Source organism: Narcine bancroftii, chromosome 8 (genome assembly GCF_036971445.1).
Source record: "Narcine bancroftii isolate sNarBan1 chromosome 8, sNarBan1.hap1, whole genome shotgun sequence".
NCBI lineage: Eukaryota > Metazoa > Chordata > Chondrichthyes > Torpediniformes > Narcinidae > Narcine > Narcine bancroftii.
In genome coordinates, this window is record NC_091476.1 from 100,904,653 (window position 1) to 100,920,905 (window position 16,253).

The 16,253-nt window shown below is 37.2% G+C and overlaps 1 long non-coding RNA gene across 2 annotated transcripts; it reads left to right on the forward strand.

Moving 5' to 3' along the window:
• Positions 1 to 308: 308 nt before the first annotated feature.
• On the forward strand, positions 309 to 15,715 carry LOC138741074 (uncharacterized). Of its 2 annotated transcripts, XR_011343312.1 has the most exons (4): positions 309 to 473; positions 1,322 to 1,549; positions 5,605 to 5,806; positions 15,438 to 15,715. It is a non-coding gene; the product is annotated as an uncharacterized lncRNA (long non-coding RNA). The 2 variants fall into 2 exon arrangements; XR_011343311.1 differs by lacking the exon at positions 15,438 to 15,715 and having other exon boundaries at positions 5,605 to 6,030.
• Positions 15,716 to 16,253: the final 538 nt, after the last annotated feature.

A 16,253-nucleotide genomic window follows, 5' to 3' on the forward strand; every position in this document is an offset into this window, starting at 1 on the left:
AGGCTGCCAGAGGAGGTCGTTGAGGAAGGTCCTACTGCAAGTTTTAAGGAAAAAAAAAATTGGATAGGTACATAGATAAGATTGGTCTAGAGGGATATGGACCAAATTCAGGTAGGTGGGACCAGTATGGGTGGGACATTTTGGTTGGTGTGGGCAGTTTGGGCTGAAGGGCTTGTTTCCATGTTATGGGACTCTATGACTAGCAAGACCAGAATTATTTTTCTTTAAAAGTGATTAGAACAGTAAGATTACAGTGATCCCATTGTGAGGTATATGCCATTAGATTGTCAATGTTCAGCAAAGGAAACTTATTTACATCCAACTGGTTCTTTACCTCTCTTAAAAGACAACAAAGAAGAATTCCTATCATTTGTACCCATCCTATAAACACTACTTCACCATCCTCACCAATTACTCCTGACATAGTTGTAAACACAAAGTTGCTTCTCATATCTAAAGGAAAGCAGCAAGTGGTGAGCATCTTTTCTGAAGTTTATCTTCCTTAAGAAAAAAGCCCTGAATGGGGATGGTCATTTATTGATAACAGTGGAGGCACAATGTGCACATCACTGGTTCAGTTCCTTCATAATTCGAAAGCAGAGACGTTGGTTCTCCTTGTAACAACTACCTGAAAAAAATATTTAATTAAACACCTACATTTATAAATGGAAAAGTAGCTTCACTTTACTTGCTATATATTATAAATGAAGCCAATGGATACCAACAGGCTCGTTGTCATGGCCTGTCTAATTTACCAAGTTACCAGTGGCACAGATTACAATACTGGCAAAAATTATAAACTAGAGACATGGAAAAATCTAAGTAAAATGTGGGACTTAATGTGTTTTTTTTTAAATTTTAATGATGGTAGGACAAACAATTAAACTATTTTATTTGTGGTTACACAAATGGAATCAGAGAGAGGAGTCTAGTAATTCTCAAGCAGAACGAGATGCAGCAATTAGGAAGGTGCTGCTTGATCAGGTCAACGCAATGCAGAAACTTCATAGCACTTGTCCTTACTAAGAGTTAGAAATAAGTACATGATAAATACAATTAAACTCACTAAACTGGAATCCAAGTACCCTCCTATTAACGTCTGGTAAAAAGAAACCTGCCTGGCACTAAGAACTGCACATGTGCAGATTCTTTTCATCAATCAGACTTTGGTTATTGGTGGAGATAAAAAGGTATATAGGTTTTAAAACTATCTTCTATATCTTTTCATTCAATGCCTTTTTATATGCTTCTTGTATGTGATTTGACACTGCATTCATAACCTTGCTAATGTTTATTGTTTTTGGCATGATAAATTAATTAGGTTGCTGACACAGGTTAGAGTTGTACTTCCGTCATATACACGAAGAGCATTTGACTACTTCCGATAGAACAGGATCTTGTGAGTTTTCTGCTGCTGTAGGATGGGTTAAATCTACTCCCTAAATACATCATTTTGATGAATTTTGTGTGAAGGATGGACAACTGTGAATGCAGGTTCATTGAATGTGGAGCCAAAGAATGAAAACATTGTCCATCTATGGACCAGCAGGTAAGGAGGAGAGTGAATGCTTGAGCCAAAAATCACAGCTGAAGTTACTTGAAGGGATTGCCCCACACGCTGAAGTGCTCTGGGATTACAAATGCAAAATTAACTGTGAATGTATCCACCAAGAATTGGACTGAGGATATTAATGCTTTTTTTCTTCCCCTTGTGCCTCTTTTAATCATCTCAAGATGCATACTGAAATTCCACAGGTTAAAGGTAAAGAAAAGGAGCTGGCAGATTTCTGAGTCTATTAAAATAACCTATGAAACAAAACAGAAAAATGTCTCTGGGGACTACAATTGTATTAAAGACTAAGAAAAAAAAATGCTGGGCATACAATTAGTTGCTCAAACAAAACTTGGGAAGAGAAAATTGTTGGAAAAGCAGTGTACTGATTAAGCTTGTCTATTCATATTTTTATTTCCTAGACACTTTTTCATTGGAATATTATTGCCTTCTACATTCTCCTTAAATTTTATTCCTTAGAAAATAAAAGAAAGCTTCATGACCACCAAATTTTAGAGTCCAACATTTTTGGTCTCAAGATGCAGGGGTCTATCTATAGGATGCCACGGAGAATAATTTGCAAGATAATAAATGACTACTTGGAAAAGACTATGATTCAATGCAGAACAAACTAAAAAAAATTACATTTCTGAAATAAAATGGAACACAACTAACATTTTCCTTTCTAATATGAATAATTAATGTTTGAGTCACTTGTGGTGTGATGATGCTTCCCCCCCACAGACAGCCTGGCTGTTGAGAACATGGTTCTGTGTCTGTTATCTACATGTTACATTTACAATGCTCTCCTTTTAAAAAAAAAATAAGTTGGGATGGGAACAGTCACCATGATCCTGGTCAGCTTCTCTACCATTTCATTGAAGAAATAAAACCTTGAAAAACTCGTGTTGGGGGTGGAAAAACAGGTGGTCGAGAAGGTAAAAGATCGATGCAGTGATGGAGGAGGGGTGATGGTAATAAATAATAGATTTTACTGTAAAGATAGGGTCAGAGGGAAATATGTTGGAAATCTCTGAAACGCTTTTACTTTAATTCTAGTATTGTAAGGAAGGTGGATGAGCTGAAGGTGTGGATAGACACTGTTGTGACTGGCAGCTAAATATTCTGGGATTTCGCTGCTTTAGGTGTGATAGAATTGGAGGGGTAAGAGGGGTAGGTGTGGCATAGCTTGTCAGGGAAAATATTACTGCGGTGCTGATGCAAGATAGATAGGAGGGCTTGTCAAAGGAGGTGATATGGGTGGAATTAAAAAATGGAAAAGGAGAGATTACAATTGCAGGGATGTATTATAGACCACTAGTGGGGAGAGAGAAATAGAGGAGCAAATGTGTAAAGAAATAGCAGAGATTAGTAATAATCACAGGGTTGTGTTAGTGGGGGATTTTAATTTTCCTAATATAGATTGGGAAACACATTCTGTGAAGGGGCTGGATGGATTAGAATTTGTAAAATGTGTGCAGATAGTTTTTTGCAGCAATACATTGAGGTACCCACTAGAGAAGGGGTAGTGTGGAATCTACTGTTGGGGAATGAGATGGGGCAGGTGACTGAGGTGTGTGTTGGGGAGCACTTTGGATCCAGTGATCACAGTACCATTAGTTTCAATATAATTATGGAAAGGTCCAATGATTAAGGTTTTTGCATAGGGGAAAGCCAGATTTGAAGAAATGAGAAGGGATTTACAAGGAGTGGTTTGGGTTCATTTATTTTATGGGAAGGAGGTAGAGGAGAATTGGAGGGCATTTAAAGGTGAGATTTTGAGGGTGCAGAATCTTTATGTTCCTGTTAAGATAAAAGGCAAAGCCAAAAGTTTGAGAGAGCCATGGCTTTCAATGGAGATTAGAAAGTTGGTTTAAATTAAAAAGGAGGTCTACATTAAATAAAAGAAAGAATGTATAAATGAGATGCTTGGAAAATACAAAGGCTGTAGAAAGAAGCTTAAGAAATAAATTAGGAAAGCGAGAAGAAATTATGAGGTGGCTATAGTGAACAGGGTGAAAGCAAATCTGAAAGGTTTTTACAAATATGTAAACAGCAAAAGGAGAGTGAAGGATAAAATTGGTTCCTTAGAGAATCAGAGTGGACAACTGTGTACGGAGCCGAATGAGATGGGGGAGATATTGAACAAGATCTTCTCTTTGGTACTCAATAGAGAAAAAGATGTGGAATTGTGTAGGATAAGAGAAGCAAAAGGGGTGATTATGGAAAACGTCGGGATTAGGAAAGAGGGGGTATTGGAACTTTTGAGGCATATAAAGGTGGATATGTCTCCAGGTCCCGATGGGATTTTCCCCAGGACCTTGAGAGAAGTCAGAGAGGAAATAGTAGAGGCTTTGACAGTGATTTTTCAAAAGTCACTAGAGGGGGCATGGTGCCGCAGGATTGGTGTATCGCAAACATGGTTCCTCTGTTTAAAAAGCGCTGGTGGCGCAGGCCCAGCAATTATAGGTCAGTTTGTTTGACATCGGTGGTCGGTATACTAATGGAGAGTATTTTTAGAGATAATATGTATAAGTATCTAGAGAGGCAGGGACTGATCAGGGACATCCAACATGGGTTTGTGAGGGGAAGGTCATGCTTGACAAATCTTGTTGAATTTTTTGAGGAGGTGACTAGGAAGGTTGATGAGAGTAGAGCAGGAGATGTAGTCTATATGGATTTCAGTAAGGCTTTCGATAAGATTCCACATGGAAGGTTGGTAAGGAAGTTTCAGGTCCTAGGTATTAGAGTTGAGGTAGTCAAATGGGTTCAACGGTGGCTAGAGGGTAGATGCCAGAGAGTCATGTTGGATAACTGTCTGTCAGGATGGATACTAGTGATGAGTGGTGTGCCTCAGGGATCGGTGTTGGGTCCCTTATTGTCATTTACATTAATGATTTGGACGATGGAGTGGTAAATTGGGTGAGTAGATATGCGGATGATATAAAAATGGGGGAGGGTGGGTTGTGGATAGTGAAGATGGTTTTCAGAGACTGCAGAAGGATTTGAACTTCTTAGAAGAGATGGCAGATGGAGTTTAATGTCGATAAGTGTGAGGTGCTTCATTTTGGGAAGAATAATAAGAACAGGGCCTAGGCAGCGAAGGGGAGGGGACTGAGAAATGGAGAGGAACAGAGGGATCTTGGAAAAATGGCTCATCATTCTTTGAAAGTGGAATCTCATGTGGATAGAGTTGTAAAAAGGGCTTTTTGGTGTGCTGGCTTTTATAAATCAAAGCATAGAATATAGGAGCTGGGAAGTGATGTTTAGACTATTCAAGGCATTGTTGAGACCAAATTTGGAATACTGTGTGCATTTCTGGTCCCCAAAATATACGAAGGATATCAATAAGGTAGAGAGGGTGCTGAGAAGATTTACTAAAATATTGCCGAGATTGCTGTATCTAGAATCAAAGTAAGATTGATTAGACCCAATCTTTATTCATTGAAGCGTAGAAGGTTGAGGGGAGATTTGATAGAGGTATTTAAAATTATGAGGGGGATAGAGTAGATGTGAATAGGCTCTTCCCCTTCTGGGTAGGTGAGGTTGGAATGAGGGGTCATGAGTTAAGGGTTAGGGGCAAAAGTTTAGAAGTAACATGAGAGGGAGCTTCTTCACTCAGAGAGTGGTGGCTGAGTGGAACGACCTTCCTGAAGAGGCGGTTGCAGCAGGGTCAAAAAGTTGGATAGGTGCGGGGATATAAGGGGATTGGAGCGTTATGGGCAGGGTGCAGGCAAGTGGGACTAGAGGAGATCATTTAAATTAGTACGGACTAGAGGGGCTGAGATGACCTGTTTCTGTACTATGTGGATACTCCTATGGTTATAGTATCCACTGTATTTTCTGCTTAAATTTTTACAGATTTCATTTGCTATTTCTGGCTTTTATATTATTTACTTAACCCCCTTGAATGTTTTCTGATAAGTGATACTCAAAATGAGATAATGCCCCATCCTCTGTCAAACACACATTTCATGCATTACAAAGTCATGCTGAGACAGAAGTGACTATGTCATTCCTTCACTCTTTTCTAACTTCTGTTTCCTTTTCAGATTTATAGGAGTTGAAAATCCGAGCCTGGGAAGAATGTACATGAAATATTTCTAGAGCTGCCATTGAGAAGCAACATCTCCGAAGTTTCAGCGTGGTGCTGTTGTGGGAACATTCCTAAAATATTGCTAGGGATTGCCCTTGCAATGGAAAGGCATGTGGATATTAAATCAATATTGGCAAAATTCTCAATTGATGTAAAAGGTGAGTTGGAAAGCATGTAGGATTGCTGAATAGAGGGAAATAGTAATGGGAAATTTTGCTCAACACAAGCTTCGCTTCAGTTTTACGATCTTGGATTACATTCTATTAATAAGGAAATGGAAAGAGCACTGACCACTCAACCACCTTAGAAATTTCATAGTAAAACAAAAGGAATTTTGAAATACCCTAACAAACATATTTTGATTGCTTTCTTTTCTGTAGAGTGACATGATGATTATAATAAAAAATATTCTATGCAATGTTGTCTTTAAAACTATCTAATGGTCAAAATGGCCTCCAAAATGCATGATGATGGATAATCAAAATATAAAAGTGACAGTTCTAATGTTCATTTAATAGAACTTTTAAAAAAGGCACAATGTCCACAATGGCAATTTTACTTTCTGATCACCTTTTAATTCTATCCTGAATGTGAAATAAAAGAGACAGAAAAATTAAAAGTAACTATTTCCTTTTAAAAAAACCTCTCGTGTGAGGGTGACACGGTTAGCAGAGCAGTTTGTGCAACACCTTTACAGTGCCAGCGATCGGGACCGGACCGGGGTTCGAAACCCTACAGTCTGTAAGGACTTTGTCTGGGTGGGTTTTCTCCTGGGGCTCCAGTTTCCTCCCACCAGTCAAAAACATACCGGGGGTGTAGGTTAATGGGGTGTAAATTGGGCAGCATGGACTTGTGGGCCAAAATGGCCTGTTACCGTGCTGTATGTCTAAATCTTTAATTTAAATTTAAACTACATTCTGAAGAAATGTTGCGGGCCTAGAGAAAACACTTGACAGTATTTGAAGGACTGAAAAAAATTCAAAAGTAGACTCACCATCACTTCTTCGAGGACAATTTGGGATGAGCAATCGATAATGTTCATGCCGGTAATGTACAAATCAAATAAACAATTAAATAAATCAATAAAAGTTAGAAGCTTTTCTCAAATGACTTGCAGTGACTACTATAGTCATGGCACTCAAGGATTCTGGTGAGGGTATTCTAATAGATTAATTACAAAAGACAAAAGAAAAACTGCATTAAGAATAATAGTGACTCTAACAGCATGACTTCAGTGAATAAAATAGCAACATGTAGCATTGTCACATACACAGCTAATTGAAAATCCAGAAGCTATGGTTGAAGTTGTCTATCAGTACTTTAATGGCAGAGTCTGTGATGAAATTGAGACTTTGTACCCACCAAGTGTTACGGGTGATGCATTCATATGTAACTATAATTACTGCCTATTTACTTCTCCAGCTATGAAAATTTAATTTTGCACATGGAGTTTCATTCCTGAAGAGTACAGTTAGTGTTAAACATTTTAGAAAAAGAAAAAAATTCTTTCTTTTATTTCATTCTCTCTTAATCCCATCCCTTTAATTTAAAGTTAAATTATATATCCAAGTTTGGAATTTAGAGAAAGCATTGGTCCCTTCTTACTAAGTGGCCATTTGCACACATGGTGCAGAGCAGAAAGGAAGGAAGTGTGTGGAACCATTTATTGTTGGAATATTGGAGTTCTGAAATAAATGACCAAAGTTCAAGAGGACAACAGAAGAGATGTGAGGAATTGGGAGATATTTAGCTGGAGGCAGAATTGATGGAAGCAGTGGTTGATTACTGAGTCAAATGCTTTTTGTTTGCAAATGCAATGATGGAATCACTTAATGCATAGAAATCATGACTAGTCACATCAATTTGAATATCTCATTTTACAATGCCATTTTTCATATTTCTCAAGTTTATTGTCGGCTCATTTTATGTTATCGTGTTGGTGAGACTTGTACCTTAGCCCATTGTCATGCGCTGCCAATGTATAGACAGTGCTCTAGCATTCTGTGGCCTTGTAGCTGCCTGGAGAGTCATGATGTGAACATGATCAGATGAACTTATTTTACCTGGATGGCACACTGATGAAAAATTACTGGAAATGCCACTGGAATCTGATTTGAACAGGGTAGGTAAACCTTGTTCCTCTAGCCTACTGATTTTCAATTAAATATTGACTCATCTCTCTCACTCCCTTTTATCTTAGTTTATTCTTTCCTTATTCACATTTTTTGTTCGTAAAGGACAAACCTGGGTAAAAGAACATTTCAATTGATTCAACTACAGCCTCTTTGGGGAGTGAGTACCATTCTTCCACTGTTCTTTATGAGAGAAAGGTTATTTATTACAGACTAAAAATCTATACTTGTAATATTCTAGTGTGAGGAAGTAATTTCCCTGTAATTAGTTATTGATTTGTAATGACTATGATTAGATTGGCACAATGACCTTGCAAATGGTACAACACAGAATGAGTCAAATGCTTCAAGGATGGCATTATTAGCATAAAGCTGAGTTTAGAAGGTTGAGAGGTGATCTAACCCAGGGGAGATCAATGCTTGTTATTACTATTTTACTCAGTTTGTGTAGAGAATAAATACTTACATTTTAGAACCCCTCCATTTATGCAAACAAGCAAGCAGCATGTTGCGTGGGAAATACCAGTTACTTTGAAAATATATCCCTAAACTTCATTCCCTAAGGCTCACATCAACAAATACTTCCAAAGGTCTACCATGCAGCAGATTGCTCTGCGAAACAACTACTTTAATAACCTACAGTTTATCTTTTTATACATTTTCCTGGCTACAGTAATTTCACTTTCATTTTCCTCTACATTTCTTCAAAGTATGTTTGACTTTTAAGCTGCATGCATCATTAATAAAGCATCTGTAAAAATGTCTCTGTACATAAAGATTACTGTTACAAAGAGATAATGTTCCTATCCAATATTTTTGAGGCAGATGTCACATTAATTACATAGCACTATAAATATATCTCTTGTATTTATAACGTCAGTACATTTCTGAATAACATTTTTTTTTAGATGTGTTCACACCAAGCCAAAAAGAATTTAAATACAGAAAAGGATGTCATTATTCAAGTACATTTGCCTTTAACTTTCACACAGGGGATGTACTGATTGCATCTAAAGGTTATGAGAGAAATCTCTGGTTTCTCAGTAACAATTATTCAATGCGTTCATAAAAAATATTGCAGAATATCATGAGTGGGTGCTCCCTCAAGCAAACAATCATCATCAACTATTTCATTCATACCATACACACTGATGTTATGGAAATCTCAGGTTGCGCTGTTAATAGTGCAATGGCAGTGTGAACCAATGGAGAGATGGGAGTCATATTCCTCGTACTTATCAATCAATGTAGGCTATTCAATGGATATCCCAGCTGAGACACTGAGTTCTGGGAGACCGTTTACAAAGTGGCCACTTCCACAAACTCCTAAGCTTTCCATTTATGCTTTATGCAAGGATACCCAATGCTTCATTACCAATGATTACAAGGGCAATATTTCATTTAAAATGATTTTTCAAGATTTGGACTAAATTGTTAACAGAGCAATATTATATTGAACACCAAAATAGCACTTTATTGCCCAACGTAAGGGTTCTGATATAACATTAAATTGCAGGTACGGAATTTCATTTTTAATCTCCATTACTGAGAATTTTTTCAGAATTCCAACTAAATTATTTTACATTGAATTGGTTGAATGCACATTTGTTGACAGAAAGGAATACTGCAACCTGAAATGCAAAAAAAAAAAGAGGGATACGCTGCAGCTGGGGTGAACTCTACTAGGGTGGACTATCCCACATGATAGGTCAATGACAGTTAACAAGTCTTGCACATTAATAAAGAGTGGAAATGTATCCTGGCTATTACAACACTATTTCATGTCAGTAACCCCTCTTCTATTCATTTGTCCTCAAAGAAATACAAGTAAAGCAGCTAAATCTTCAAATGTACATTTTGATTGCTACTTTATTAAAAGCCAGATTTTATACGACAGAAAATATTCCACTGACATTTTATTAATTCATATCAGCTAAGCTTACTTTTGAAATGTCCAATTGGTTATTAATTCATTTTGAATCTGCAATATTCAGAGGCTCACACTGATCATTTTGATTTTGAAAATTTAATTCAATTTCCTTATATAAAACCCACTTGATTCTTTTAAAAGCCCAAGTAATCCAATCACACAATGAGATTGTGGTTTTCACACATACATCCACTGATAAAAACAGGATGTTTGCTCATTTAATAAAATTTGAATGTAAGTAATCAGATTTGCTAACAAAGAATCCCAATGGTGATCTCCATATATAACTACATAGGTTATTGGCCTGATGAAGAAGTTGGCCTGTCCCTGTGATAGAATTCAACTTCATGGCTAGGAACCTGCTTTATTGCCATTTTTATCAAGCCAAAATTATTACAGGGCTTTGTAAAGAACAGGAGGAGGTGAAAGAATTAATTAATCCACTTTGACGTGGGAAACAAGCAATCTATCAAATATGTTAAGGTTACCAACTTCAGTGATAAAAACATAATGGACCAATTTGCTACTAAATGCAGGTCTTGGAATTGAAAACTCATGGAAAGATTTAAAGATTGTCAGTTCTGTCAGTGTTTTGACATTTAAAATGATCTTGAACAAGGTGAACAAATTATTTCCTCCACCTGTTTACCTGCCTTTAATAGAATGATAGGATTGTTTGGGTGAATTACTCATTGTTGTTATCCACCTCTAAAATCCAGTTTGTCTCAATCACTGAATATACAATTGTGAAAATTGTGATGTTAAGCTAAAGAGAAAACATAAAACCTAATAAATAAATTAGTACCATCTTACGCAGCATTTAACATTTTTTATGTATTATGACTTTTTAAAAATTAGTTTAATTAATTGAGACTAGTAAAATAAAATGAATATCAGGGCCTTTCAATAGAAATAAAAGAAGGGCCAGACAAATATTAACAAATGAGAGCAGGCTTGAGCCATTCAACATTAAACTTGCATTATAAATTTTCTCCTTGGCAAAGTATCACTTCACTGTTTAGATGTGCTGTACACAAATGATAAATTCAGCACCTGAATGATGCCATCTTAAGTGGTAGATTGAGATGGAGCACGTGTAACTATCAGAAACGGTGACATCGTAAAGCAGCGAGATCTGGAGAAACACACATACCATTTCACAAGATATATGCCATATGACCTGTTACATCGATACAATGACATCATCTTGGAGGGGATATGGCATTGATGGACAGATCAATGTTCCTCATTTAGATGTGCTTTCATATTCTTGGCATAAAATTATTACAAACTACACGTTTCTTCACAGCAATTTCTTCAAGCAATTCAACTAAGTAGGTTGGCAAATCAAAATATTGCCATCCTTAATTAGACCTTTCATGGGATATATATCTGAATGCAATTGCTGATATTTTGAATTGTGGCATAGGTAGCAAAGAAAATAGCATTATAATACTGCTGTTTCCATAAGGCTAACTTCTACCACGGGGTTGATACTCGACTTCTCTGAGCAGGGAAACACATTCTATACATTGATTCACAAATCTTGATGAATATTTTGTTAAACTAATGATGATTACTTAAGCAGGGTTGATTGCCCTTGGTGTTCTTCATGATCCACCTTCCCCAGAATAGCCACTTCATCCTCAGGCTGGTGTCTGTACTTGTGAAACTCTTCCTTCATTGCAGAAAAATAAGCATAAGGGTCCTGACGAGAGTGTCTCTTCTTCTTTTGGAGGTAGAGAATGCCTTGGGGCTGGAGAACCTGAGATTCACCGGGCTGCTGGACCTGTGAGATTGGAAAACCTAACCAAAAAGAAAAATATTTAATTATTGGCAACTATATCTTAATTTGGTCGGCCATAAATACTTTGGGAACAGAATCACCCTTTGATCTCTTTGCAAGGCATTATTTGTACCTGCAGAGGGGCAACACAAATTTTAAAATAATATTGAACACTATCTTTTCTTGAAGAAAACACCATTATTTCTCATAACCAGTGCAAAGGCTGAAATATTAAATGTTCAGATTGCCAGTTTATAAATTTCAGTTTATAGATTTTCTCTCAAAGTTGAATGGTATCATGTCTGTGCTGACTGTTTAGCCCACCCACATTAATCTTGTTCACACTAAGTCTGTATCCTTCCATGCAATGCCTATTTAAGCAGCTGTCCAACTGTTTCTTAAACAGCATGATTGCATTTGACTCCACCATCTTTCCTGGCAGTGAGGTCCAGCCATAGATCATTCTGTAAAATAATCCTTCTCAAATCCACTTTAAAACTATGTCCTCTTACGTTTGGTACCCCGACCATGGGAAAAGAAGATTTTGACTGGCTATTCTATCAACACCTTTTATAATCCTACAGCTTCTTTCATGGCATGAAAAACAAACCAAAATGCACAAAGTAAACAAACTCATCCGCTGTCACTTGCATCAGGTGTTCCCCAGCATGTTGTGCTTTTGATCATCCTCCATATAGATCAGATAATGGGGGTTTATTTTGGTCATTGCAGCAGGAACTCATCTTACCCTTACTCAACACTTCCCCTGGCACATTGACTGGGAGTTCGATACTAGGTTTTCACTCCCTAGCTCTGGGTGATGAAGCCAATTAGTATTTGGTACTTTGGAAGAGAGACATATGGATCATGTAGTCTTGCAACTAGGCAAGGACATTAAAAGGTATCAGCTTTATTCTGCAGTGTTCATTGTGAAGACTAAGTACTTTTGAAAAACTCTATTAGAAAATTTTTTAAAAAACATGATGGATGTTCTATTGTTTAAATAGTGAAAACCAACTTGATCAGAAAATGCTTTCAATAATCAGTTTTGTCATATGAAGAAAGTAAGAGATAACATTTTATCCAGGCAGAAGATTTAAGATATCTTAAGCTTGTCTTTAAGCATTAGTTGTCAAGTTCACTTCTCTGACTAGCTTTGGTGCACATTTTCAGCCCAGAATCTAGATCTCTTCTTAACCTTTGGCAAATATAGTTCTGCATATGCCTTCCAGGAAGGGAGCTCTTACAATTGTTCAGAGTAACTAACGTATTATATTTTCCACGAATCCCCTCAAGCACCTGCAAGATACAGAGAGCCTTAGTTCAGCAGGTGGCTGAGAGAACACTCCAGCACATTATGACAGACAATTAGTCAAATCCCTTGTTAAATTGATCCAGTAGTAACAAGACTGTGGTAAATTAAATATTTCATGATGACCAGAACAAAGTTGAGTTTTGAACGCAATCCTGATGGTTTGATTCTACACACAAACGTCAGCTTGTAACTGATTTTGAGGAGAACTTATTATTGGAGGACAGTGATTATGTTTATCCAATCAGAAATAAACCATAGATTCTTTATTTTGACGCTGGGCTGGGTTGCTTGACCCTCCACTCGCTCGTTATATTTTTAGAAACTGGTGGCTGCTTTTTTCACATTCCTTCACCCCTCACTGGTTCTGTTGAACTCCCAGAGTTTGACAGTTAGCTTGATTGGAGTCAGCAGTTCAGCATAGACACCTTTATTACATGCTGAAGACCATATAACCATTTCTCCTGTGTGTGCCTGTGAGCTCGTTCAAAGATTGCATCTGTAATTATGAGAGCCTACATATTTCTCAAAGGAGTATTTTAGCAAGTATTAAATGTGCAACCGTGCAAAGGCAATCCCTTTATCACTGAATTACATTATTACAGTGCGACAGAAGGGCACAAAGGTAGTGACATAGGATGGGGAAGAAAGCATTTGGCAACCTTGCCTTCATTGGTCAGGGCATTGAACACAGGAGCAAGGAGCTCATGATTCAACTGTAGATGATGCTTGTGAGACAGCATTTGAAGAACTCTTTTGTCTTGGTTAGTAAAAATCGATCTTGATTCTCACAAATATATGCACCATGTTATCACATACCTTTGCTATATTCTTGAATCATGCTATTTGAAAAGGAAGAGCATTAAAAACAGAAGGATAGTGGGGAGGGACCTCATAGAGACATTTTGAATGCTGAAAGGCCTGGACAGTGCAGATATGGCCAGGATGCTTCTATGGTACGAATTCAAGGACAAGAGGGCATAATTTCAGGATAAGGGCATCAATTTAAAACTGAGTCAGAGGGTTGTGAGTCTGTGAAACCTGTTGCCACAGGTGGCTGTGGAAGTGAGGTCATTGGGGTATTTAAGGCAGAGATTGACCGGTATTTGATTAGTCATGGCATCAAGGGTTACGGGGAGAAAGCAGGGCAGTGGGACTGCGTGGGCAGATGGATGAGCTCATGATTAGAATGAGCTAACACCGACCCCTGTGAGAAACCACTGGTAACTGGTAGCCAACCAGAATAGAATCCCTTTCTACCTATTCTCTGTTTCCCACTGACCAGCCGAACGCTCTAGCCATGCTAGTATCCTTCCTGTAATTCCATGGGCTCTCATCTTGTTTAGGTTATGATTAGAATGGCAGAGTAGACTCGATGGCCAATGGGCCAACTTATGTCACTGTATGTTATGATCTTGTAAAAGAACTGGTGAAGAAAAATAAAACGGTCAGAATGGGAAATATATTTCCTCACATGAAACCATATTAAATGTGATAAACAAAGTCAACAATTTTGAACGCTGCATGACTAGTTAAATGAAAGAATGAGACAGGATATATTAATTGATAATAAACCCTACATAAACTAGCAAGAATCAGAATTGAGAATAATTACTTCATGATCTGTTTCTCTTTAAGTTCTGAATGGCAATATACCATATAAAATCAGTTTTATAACAGTAAGATAAGAATAAATCTAAAATGTCAGCATGTTTGAAGTTGTGGTAAGTTTCCATCACAGTGATGCTGAATTGCATTTTTAATGATTCAAATGTTGAGCAGTAGGATAGACAATTCCCAGTTCAGGCATTGGGCTGCATCACTGCACTTCCTATTGGTAATTTTATTTATACTTCTCATCATTGCTTCCTATACATTTAATGGAGTATTAGTGATTACCATGGTGTATAGATGCAAAAGCCCTACGTGCAGTTTATTGGCTACTTCTTCAATTCTCCTACCAGGCAGTAGCTGGTAGAAGATCCAAGATTCTCCTTAAAAATTCTACTAGCTGATTATTTGATTCAATCAATGAATTTATGCTGTGAATTTGACTATCAGAATTTACACAAAGAGCTAAGTAATTAAGCAACAATCAGAAATGTATAATTCACAAAAATATCAATGAGATGTTAATTGTAAGAGATTAGGGCGCTTAACAGCAGCTGTGTCTAGGATGCAGTGTTGGTTGATGATGACTAAATGAGTAGACTAATGGAGGAGTTGCAAAATGTTTAACCTGGGAAAAATAGCGAGATATTTAGAAATACAGATGTTTGTTTTCTTAAACAAAAAGAGTTGATTGCAACAAGTTAGTTGGCCGACGAAGTGAATGCCAGGAATTTATTTCTGTTGGTGTGAGAAAAAAAATGGGCCTTCTTTTTCTGAGCAGTAAGTTGATAATGATTTGTTATTCATTTAAGTGTTAACTGAATGTGTTTGAAAATGTCTAGTCCTCAGCACTCAGTTCTACAGCTGTACAATTACAAGACAACAAACAGTGAGACCATTGTGGGTTGACATATGATCAAGACAAGTGTTGGGAAATTTGATGTTAGTGCTCAACAGCATTAATGACCTAATGAAAAGTCTTATTTGACACTGATCCAACATTTATATTAAATTTCAGACTGATATGGTCTTCTATATCTGATACCATACAAGAAAACAAGAAGCTACTGATGAGAGAAAAATAGTGATGTGGAAGTACATTCTGTCTGTTTTGATCCAGAAACCCATTTGTGTTAAGTTGTATTCCTGCTTGAAATAAGCAAACATTACGGTCTATTAACAGGACTGAAGCCACAAGCAACCTGAAGGTGTTGATTATTTAAAATGCAGGCAAAGTCCTGAAGCAACAAATGATTTTTTTTAAACACACTTGACATTTATAATCTAAAAGCAATGCTATCCTAAAGATAGAATAAACAGATATATTTTGATGATTTGATTTTTACCTAAAAGAGGTTGTCTGAAAATTTGTGCTACAAATATTCCTCTTTAACTTACATCAATGTTCTGGGATGCCTGGAGGTCATATTGATGTCAAAGAACCAAAGATCAACTGCTTCATCACAAACACCCAATCCTTTCCAAAGCACATGAATGTGCTGGTCTTTTCCAAATCTGTGTCCATCTTTTCTTAACTTCAGGTTAGAACCTTTCCAATCAAGTTTCTTAACTCCTTATAGTGTTGAAACCAAAGTGATAGCGATGAATCTTAATACATTTTTTAACCTACCTGCAGCTTTAGACCACACCATCCTATTCCAGCGCTTCTTCACTGTCATCCACAACATGGGACCTGGTTCAAACTTATCGAACCAACGGTACCAGGGAATCATCAGGAATAACTTCTCGCTGATCAATGACTTCAACGATCTTGGGCCCCTCCTGTTTCTCATCTACACTGGCAAAGTTATCTAAGAATATATTGTCACTTTCC